The 10,415-nt window shown below is 37.0% G+C and overlaps 1 long non-coding RNA gene across 1 annotated transcript in view; it reads left to right on the top strand.

Moving 5' to 3' along the window:
- Positions 1–9,297, top strand: part of LOC112401396 (uncharacterized) — a 27,560-nt gene extending 18,263 nt beyond the window's left edge. The window contains exons 2-3 of the long non-coding RNA XR_003003574.1: positions 9,089–9,131; positions 9,209–9,297. This is a non-coding gene — a long non-coding RNA (uncharacterized LOC112401396). The remainder of the gene's footprint in view (positions 1–9,088; positions 9,132–9,208) is intronic.
- Positions 9,298–10,415: the final 1,118 nt, after the last annotated feature.

Consider the following 10,415-nt stretch of genomic DNA (forward strand, 5'->3'; position numbering starts at 1 on the left):
CCTTTGAAATGTCTTGTTACATTTGTCAAAAATTCATTGACCCTAAATGTGAGGGTTTACTTTTGGACTCTTAATTCTTTTCCATTGATCTATATATCTATCCTTATGGCAGTACCACCCTGTCTTTTTTAATTTATTTTTTATTGAAGTATAGTTGAATTACAATGTTGTGTTAATTACTGCTGTACAGCACAGTGACTGAGTTATACATATATAAATATATTCTTTTTCATATTCTTTTCCGTTATGGTTTATCACAGGATACTGAATATAGTTCCCTCTGCTATACAGTAAGACCTTGTTGTTTATCCATTCTCTATACAGTAGTTTGCATCTGTTAATCCCAAACCCCCAATCCATCCCTCCTCCACACCCCTAGGAGTTGGACCAATGTCTTGATCTTTTACCATATCTGTAAGCATTTTTGAGATGAATAGAGCAGGTTTAGGATTTGGTAAAAAGGATAGGTGAACTTTAAATTGCTTCTAGAGTCACATTTCTGTTCTCTGAAAGACTCAATCTGTAAGACAAGTACAGTTGTTATTAATTCGTCAGAGAATTGGGTTGAAACCTGAGTGATATCAAGAGGCTAACCCACCAATCCAACTACAATACAATTTGCTTCTTTATATCAGGGAGAAGATATCCAACTAAGATGGAAATCAAAAGAGTCCTATGTCCTAGATTTAGAGCTGTGTATCTTTGGAATGTTTTTTTTTTAATAAATAAATTTATTTATTTATTTATATTTTGTTTTTGGCTGCACTGGGTCTTTGCTGCTGTGCATGGGCTTTCTCTAGTTGTGGCGAGCGGGGGCTACTCTTCGTTGCAGTACGTGGGCTTCTCATTGCAGTGGCTTCTCTTGTTGTGGAGCACAGGCTCTAGGTGCATGGGCTTCAGTAGTTGTGGGACATGGGCTTAGTTGCTCCACTGCATGTGGGATCTTCCTGGACAACCAGGGCTCGAACCCACATGTCCCCTGCATTGGCAGGAGGATTCTTTTATTTATTTATTTATTTTTGGCTGCATTGTGTCTTCGGTGCTGCACACAGGCTTTCTGTAGTTGCGGCGAGCAGGGGCTACTCTTTGTTGCAGTACGCAGGCTTCTCATTGTGGTGGCTTCTCTTGTTGCGAAGCATGGGCTCTAGGCATGCGGGCTTCAGTAGTTGCAGCACTCAGGCTCATTAGTTGTTGTTTGCAGGCTCTAGAGCGCAGGCTCAGCCGTTGTGGCGCATGGGCTTAGTTGCTCTGCAGAATGGGGGATCTTCCCAGACCAGGGCTCGAACCCGTGTCCCCTACATTGGTGGGTGGAAGGGAAGTCCTGGTGTTTTAATAAATCTTTTACTAAATCTGTCTGTTTTAGTAAATCTTTCCATAAAGACTTCAGAATGTTTCATTTTGTTTTTTCCACTCTGGGTACATAGTTCCATTTTAGCTTAGGGGAGAAGGCCTAAAAATGTTCCTGTCAGGCTGTGAATATCAGCTTCCAATTTGGCAAACTTCTGACCAGAGTTCCTTTTAAAGAAAAATTTTCTCAAATATCTTGTAAGGTTTTTAGAAACAGTAAATATTCCTGGCAGTATTGAACTCTTTTTAAATTTATTTTTTCCTTATACCTTTAAGCCAAGTGTATTCCTATCTAGTTACTTCCAACCAAAATCAGTAAGCCTTTTATGGCTTAACTGTGAACACATGAAGCTTCCCCAAAGATGGTGAAAAGATATAGTTCTCCCATGGTCCAGGCCCACTTGCAAAGATAACCAAAAGAAAGAAAGACTTGGACAAGTCCCCTGAGAGCTGGCAACAGTCAGTAGGACACTAGCCATAAATAGAGTGCAACCCACATTTCTGTCTGGTCATATTCTTTGGGGCCCAAACCTGACGGTTGAGCTGCCTGTACATGTAAGCAATGACTTGTGTACTCTAACAGGAAGAAAGCCAAGCCAAGTCCTCAGTACACAAAATGAGAGACAGACAGGAAAGTAATAGTTGTTCCTGGGATGGAAAGGATTGATAACAAATGGGTACCCCAAAACCAAACTCACAGGAGTCCAAATTTAGAAAAAAAGGGACACCATGAAATTTTACCTTCCTCTCTTACCTGGACACTACAGACTGAGATCCAGGAGAGCTGACTTTGGTCAGAATTCTTACCTTTCACTGGCTTCTGTCAGTTTTCCTGCGGTCCCATCTATAGGCTCCAGAGCAAGTGAGGTGTCCCAGAGGGTCCCATCTATGTTATCAGAAATTGTAGGGGAGGAAAAATAATTTTCTCTCTACTCTTCTGAGTACTTGGCTGAGAATCCTTTTTCTTTAGGGCACCTTGTAAATGGATGAGCTCATCTAGGTTAAAAGTTTCTCACTGTGGCCACTGTAATTAAAGATTATCTTTGGTAATGTTAAACCATTTTTTCAGACAAACACAGGTTCTCGGCCCATAATTTTTATACATATAGTTAGCTGGAATCCCAGATGGAGTAGTCCTTTACTCCTTGGACTCGAATGAACCAATTTTTTCTTTTTTCCTCTTAAAACAAAATTTATTTACCTGAGGCCTCACACTGGTGCAGTCCAGTTTAAGTCAGACCAGTCCAACTACAGACCCAGTCTGGAAAAATAAATGCTCAAGTAAAGTCAGATCCTCATGATGCAAAAGCTGTAGAGCTTGGATATCCATGAGGGACTTCTTCACGACCTCCAGACACAGAAAGAAAGCAATGAGCACAATGGGATCAGCAGGTATCTACTCTTGCTCATTTCTCCTTAGGGCCATTGGCGATCTATTTTGGATCCCACTTCTGACACCAGGACAATTAAAAGATCTGAAGAATATTAAAAATTTTAAGAGTTTATCTGAGCAAACATTGATTCAAATTGGGCTATAAACAACCAGAAGTTGTTAAAAGCACTCCACCAACAGGACCTAGGGGCAAGGATTTTATAGAGAAGACACAGAAGCAAAGCAAAAAAGTTACCTGATTTGCTATAGCTTAAGTGGTTTCATTACTTGGGAAAGCCTAGTTGGCTGCTTGTGATTAGTTCTTATTTTATTTTAATTTTTGAATTTTATTTTATTTATTTTTTTACACAGCAGGTTCTTATTAGTCATCAGTTTTATACACATCAGTGTATACATGTCAATCCCAATCGCCTAATTCATCACACCACCACCACCACCACCCCGCCGCTTCCCGCTTGGTGTCCATATGTTTGTTCTCTACATCTGTGTTCTTCTTAACCTTGAGAAACTTATAGAAACTGACTCTGCCTTAGGTTTTTATTTGCTTACATAGACTACCAAATCATTAGAGCCACCTCAGCTTAATGGTCTTGTTTCATTACCATAACAGTATAGATGAGGAAAACGTCCCAATTGATTCTATGAAAGCAGTATCACTCTGATATCAAAACAAGACTAGGTACAACAACAACAAAAATACAGACCAATATTTTTTCATGAATATAAATGCAATCCTCAATAAATTACCATCAAGTTGAATCCAGCAATATATAAAAAGGATTATACACAATGACCAAGTAGAATTTATCCCATGAATGCAAGTTTGGTATAACACAAAATCAGTCAATATAAACAACCATATTAACATAATGAAGGCCCCAAACCACATGAGCATCTCAACAGATACAGAAAAAACATTTGACAAGAATCAGCACTTTTTCATGATAAAAATATTCAACAAACTAGGAATACAAAGAACTTCCTCAACTTGATAGAGGAAACCTACAAAAACATGCAACTGACATCATACATAAGGGTGAAACACTAAAAAATTTCCTTCTAAGAACTGAAACAAGACAAGGATGTCTTCTATTGCCATTTCTAGAGGTTGTACTAGAGGTTCTGGCCAAGGTAATTAGGCAAAAATAAATAAATAAATAGGCATCCAGATAACAAAGGAAGAAGTAAAATGATCTCAATTTGAAGATAACATAACCTTGTACATAGCAAATCCTAAGGAATCCATTATAAAACTATGAGAACTAATACATGAGTGGAATATTGTGGCAGGATACAGTATCAATATACAAAAATCAATTGTATTTCTTTATAATAGAAATTAACAATCTGAAAATGAACTGAAGAAAATGATTCCATTTATGATGACATCAAAAAGAAAAATATTTTTAGGGATATGTTTAACAAAAGAAAGTCCAGGCTTATAAATTGAAAATACAGAATGTTGTTGAAAAAAAATTAAAGAAGACCTAAATAAATGGAAATAAATCCCATGTTCATGGATTGAAAGACAGTATTGTTCTAATGGTAATATTACCTAATTGATGTACAGATTCAACGCAATCCCTATTAAAATCACATCTGGCTTTTATGTAGAAAATGACAAGGTGATTTCAAAATCAAAGGATCCAGAATAGAGAAAACAATCTTAGTATAGAAAGAATAAAATAGGATATCCTGTACTTCTTAATTTCAAAACTTACTACAAAACGACAGTAATCAAGGCAGGGTGGTACAGCAACTAGAGATTATCATACTAAGTGAAGTAAGTCAGAAAGAGAAAGACAAATACCATGTGATATCACTTATATGTGGAATCTAAAATATGACACAAATGAACCTATCTATGAAAAAGAAACAGAATCAAGGACATAGAGAATAGACTGGTGGTTGCCAAGGGGGAGGGGGGTGGGAGAGGGTTGGATTGGGAATTTGGGATTAGCAGATACAAACTGGTATATATAGAATGGATAAACAACAAGGTCTTACTGTATAGCAGAGGGAACTATATTCAGTATCCTGTGATAAACCATAATGGAAAAGAATATGAAAAAGAATGTATATATATGTATAACTGAGTCACTGCTGTACAGCAGTCATTAACACATTGTAACTCAACTATACTTCAATACAAAATAAATTTTAAAAATTTAGTTATAGAATTTCTATTTCATATTTTTTATAATTTCTAGTTACCTGCTGAAATTTTCAATCATGTCTTTTATCTCCTATTTAGTAAGAAAAATCATTATTATTATTATTATTATTTAATTTTTTTGTTTGGCTGTTCCGCAGAGCATGTGGGATCTTAGTTCCCCAACCAGGGATGGAAACTGCACCCCCTGCAGTGGAAGTGTTGAGTGTTAACCTCTGGACTGCCAGGGAAGTCCCAGAAAATTTATTTTTAAATTGAGTCTTATAATTCCAGTGTCTGGAACTCCTATAGATCTGTATTTGTTGTGTGTTGTTTCTGCTGAGTTGTTTTTTTTTCATGTTGTTTGGGCTCATTTTGTACCTGTCTACCTTTTACTGTGTAGACAGACTGTTGATCAAATTGACTGTAGACTTAGGATGATGTAAACTTGTTGCAGAGAAATTTACTCTTGTTTATGCCAGGTGCCTGTAATCATGGAATTCAGAATCCCCTGAATCTTAATATAAGAATTTGGATAATTAAAAGTTGAGCTGTTGAGCTGTTGATCCAGTTTAAGAAAAAAAAAAGGATTCTCTCAGAAATATAGAAACTAGCCCAAAAGTTTTTCAAGTTCATGTGGTCTAGGATAATCTTTGGTAAATAAAAGCTAGTTTAACTTTGTTGGTTTAATTAAAACAGGCATGTCTTCAGAGTTATCAGCCTTAAATATAATGCAGACATACAGCTTTTATTCTAGCCAGGTTTACTAAAAGTCATGTTATTTCTGTTACAGGATTTGTTAGCAAGAAAAATAACTTAAGTTGATGGTTAGCTGTTTAATGCCTCATGAAATTTTCATGAGTAACCTAAACAGATGAATTACATAGCTGTAATTAAAAGTTTATATGTGAATTTTTCAACAGTAATTATATTTTATGGTATGTCTACTTAAAAATAGTTTCAAAAATCTTTTTGATAACTTGAAACCTTTAAGTTACACTAACTAATGATGGATATGCATTGAATATCTAGATCATTTTCAAATAAAATAAAATACTGAAACTACTGAGCATAGGTTTATCTACTTTGGCATCTTTTTATAAAGAAACTGAAGATATTTCTATCTATCAGCAAACATGTGTTGTGCCATACTGGAAATTTTACTATCAGGAAGGATATACTTTTAGAAATTATGAAGTATATTTTTAACTTTACCGATCTGTAGAATGGTTGTGTAACAGGCAGTCCACAATTGCTTACTTTTTAGTTTCACTAGAAATTAAGGTTTCTAAGGGTTAAGAAAGCTAATCAATATATGTAATTAAAAATACTAGAAATAATAAGGGTGAAAGGAAACAACTGTGTATGAAAAGTAGGTAAGGAAAATAGGATGTGTGTTTTGGATAAGAAGAGGTATGAAAGACATGTTTTTGTTAAGGGAAAAAGAGTAATTTTGTTCTAAAGTAGAATTACTGGGTGTTCCAGAATGAGAAAGAGGAAAATACAGGGAAGAAAACCTGAGTGGGTAGAACGTTTGAGGAAAAAGAATCTTGGGAAAGGAATTTTATGTGTGGTCAAGCTGTCTAAGATTAGAATGAATTTATTTGTAAATTTTTAAAGAATGAGCCTTAATATCAAAAGTACACTTGTGCAGGGACTTCCCTGGAGGTCCAGTGGTTAAGACTCCGCACTTCCACTGCAGGGGGCACAGGTTCGATCCCTGGTTGGAGAATTAAGATCGCACATGCCACGCAGCACAGCCAAAAAAGAAAAAAAAAAAAAAGGACACTGGTGCAAAATTAGAGTTTGGTTTTTTCTCTGTTAAAAAGAAAAAAGTGTTTGGACTATTGGTCCTCTCTTGATAAGAGATTGTGAAATGCTTCTCTTTACCTTTTGGGTAATCTGCCTGGAAAGCAACGATTTTGTCTTACCAAAATAAGTTTTTGTGTTTCATATTATCTTTATCAGGTCTTTGATTACATGGGAGAATTGAGTCTTCTCAATGTGAAAAGAGCTATATTTTTTCACAGTTTTGTAACCTTCTGTATTTACCTTAAAAATATTTTATTGTCACTTTGGTTAAATGGTTAAATAGATAATTAAGTATTGTTTCATATTGATCTGTGATACTGTTTAATCAAATGTTCAAACTTTTGGAATTTTTGACAACTTCCCAAAATCAGATTCTAAATGGAGTCTTTTTGACCTCAAACTATTTTTGAGATTTCCCAGTGGGTACTTAGAAAATCTAAAAAACATAGTCTCTCACCTTATAAAAGAGATATTAAAACAATTAGGTTTATTTGGTATGTTAAATTACATGGAAAACATTGTCAAATAAGTATTAAGCCATCTTAGATTATATATGTATGGTTATATGTTATTAGTATAGATATTCCAGACTTGTTTGAAGTTCACAGAAATTTGTCAATACCCTCATTGTCCCGTTATTATCTTAAATTGTCATATGGCACAGATTCATGTCATATGCTAATCCAGGATTACCCTTTTTTCCCTAATTTTTTAATGATATCTTAAATTTTATTGTCCACATGTAAATGTTTTATCATTAGCATTTGCCTTTTCCCCTTTCTTAGTAGGAGAAACCTCTGGAGCCTATTAAGTAGATAGTGGCAGAAAGTTAATTTCAAAAATCTTTAAACCACTTCAGAATTAATAAGCAATAATATTTTACTCTGAACCTACCAACTATTCCATATTTTTCCTTTTTTTTTTTTTTTTTTTTTTTAACCAGGGAAGCCCTATTTTTCCTATTTTTAAATGAAGTTTTTATTTTATTTTTCTGGCCACACCACATGGCTTATGGGATTTTAGTTCCCCTGACCAGGGATCAAACCTGGGCCCTTGGCAGTGAGAACGCAGAGTTCTAACCACTAGACCGCCAGGGAATTCGCTAAATGAAGTTTTTATAATTTTGGGTTTCACATTTTGTTCTGTAAGCCATTTTGAATTCATGTTTTGTATTTGGTGTGAGGTAAGGGTACTTTTTTTGTATATTGATGTCTGCTGTAGACTGAATGTTTGTGTAACCCTGAAATTCATCCAATTGGATGGTATTTGGAATTACCAAATAATTGGATGGTAATTGGCAATTAGGCCATGAAGGTGGAGCCCTCATGAATGGGATTAGTTTCATTATAAAAGAGGCCCAGAGAGCCTCCTTGCCCCTTCTGCCATGTGAAGACATCTGGTTATGAACCAGGAATCTGACCCTCACTAGACACCAGATCTGTCAGCATCCTGATCGTGGGCTTCCCAGACTCCAGAACTATGAGAAATTCCAGTCTGTGGTATTTTTGTTATAGCAGCCCAAACTGGCCAAGACAACATTCAATTGTTCCAGCATCATCTCTTGAAAAGTCTCCACTGAATTCCTTTGGGTCCTTTTTAAAAAATGAATTGACCATATATATGTGGGTCTACTTTTGGACTGTGTTTTATTCCATCAATCTATATGTTTGTCCTTACGCAAATACTACATAGTCTTGATTAATGTAGATTTATAGTTAGCCCTGAAATCAGGTAGTGAGTCCTCTAACTTTGTTCCTTTGCTTTTCCATAGAACCTTTAGAATCGCAGTTTGCTGAGATTTCTATTGGGATGGCATTGAATTTATAGATCACTTTTGGAGAGAATTACCATATTAACACATTGAGTCTTCTGATCCATGAACAGTGTATCTTTTTTAACTCAGGGCTCCTGATTCAATCATAATTTATTAAGTATATGTGTCAAGTACAGTGTAAGGGATGTTAGGATGAATAAAAAAGTCTTTGGGGGCTTCCCTGGTGGCGCAGTGGTTGAGAGTCTGCCTGCCGATGCAGGGGACATGGGTTCGTTCCCCGGTCCGGGAAGATCCCACATGCCGCGGAGCGGCTGGGCCCGTGAGCCATGGCCGCTGAGCCTGCGCGTCCGGAGCCTGTGCTCCGCAAACGGGAGAGGCCACAACAGTGAGAGGCCCACATACCGCAAAAAAAAAAAAAAAAAAAAAGTCTTTGGAAAAAGCAACATAGTAGTGGGTTAAATAAAAATGCCTAACACTGAGAGTTTTTAATACTTTTAAGAGCACTGTTACACTTCTCAGTTGGAATTGGTTTGGAATGGGAAGGGATATTTTCAGCTTGAAACTCACTTGTGTAACCCTCTCTGATTACAAGTCCTTTGATTTTGTGTAGGAAGCCAACCAGGAGACTTTTTAGAGCGAAAACTCACACTACGGTATGTAAATGTACATGTGGCTTCCCTGAGGTACTGTGGTGTGTAGTTCAAATAACCATCCACTGTCTCGTCCACAGATCTGTCTCAGGATACAACCCCTGGTGGACCCAAAATATATGAGTCAAGAGATAAACTACTGTAAGCAAATATAAAATGAACTAAAAATATTAATGACTACTTTAAGAACTATGCAATATAGTGGAGCCCAAACAGCCCTGGGGCACTACCACCAGGGTAGGTACAACTCTGAAGTTGGAAGAGGGGGTCAACCTACATTCCTATAGGAGTCAAATAGGGGCTTTGGCCCTTTGGGAACTATAGGGAATCAGAGGGGCTTTGTCACCATGAGGACTCCATCATATCAGTAGCTATCAGCAGAGGGTACAGGGCACAACAGGAGTGCCCAACAGATATGGTAGTATCCAGAGAAGAGTGGCAGTCTCTTCTCAGCTACTTGGACTTGTTCCTGGGCATAGATGAGACCTACTCTCAGCCCTCCCCTGAGTGTCTGACAAGGTCCAGGGTCCTACTGCTACAAAGGAGCCCACCCAACACAGGCAAGTTTTATTCCCATTTCACAGATGACAAGACTGACCTTTAGAGCACTGGATCTGTTACAACTGTCAGGTTGATTCCTCTAGCTGAGTCCCAGAGGCAATGTTTTACTTATCATTTTACATTCTGACAACAGGAATTTTAAGTGTCTTCATTGCTCTCATAAGCTCACTGAACATTTCAATTATCATGTGTTGTTTTCTAGATTTTTATTATTATTATATTATTATTATGACAAACATAATCCATATCATTTAAGAAAAAGTGGAGATGAGTGAGCCAAGAAAAAAAGAATCATACATGTTGGGAGCCATAGGACGGTAGAGGACCCAGGAGAAGGTGTAGCAGTGCCCACTGACATGGTTACAACTAGGCAAAGACAGGGGATGGGCACACCTTCAGGCGAATGGCATGGAGGTACCATCACGCGATTGGATTCATTTTTGAGTGCAGGTGAGACCCATTTTCTGGCTACCATGCAGGAAAAAACCATTGCCTCCTTTTTAGTGCAAACATTTTCAGAGTTTTCTCTGTGCACAAATGTATTGTGCAAATGTTTATACTTTTACAAAAATGGTTTGATACTATATATTCGGTTCTGAAAACTGTTTTTTCCTTATTGTTGTTTTACAGTGAGTTCCTCCTCCTTTTCTAGCCTTGCAGAGTGCTGAGAACAGACACGCAGACCTGCAGACAGGAGACAGAGAGGGGCTGCACGGTCAGTGGACT

The sequence above is a fragment of the Neophocaena asiaeorientalis genome, unplaced genomic scaffold, assembly GCF_003031525.2.
Source record: "Neophocaena asiaeorientalis asiaeorientalis breed wild unplaced genomic scaffold, Neophocaena_asiaeorientalis_V1.1 scaffold917, whole genome shotgun sequence".
NCBI lineage: Eukaryota > Metazoa > Chordata > Mammalia > Artiodactyla > Phocoenidae > Neophocaena > Neophocaena asiaeorientalis.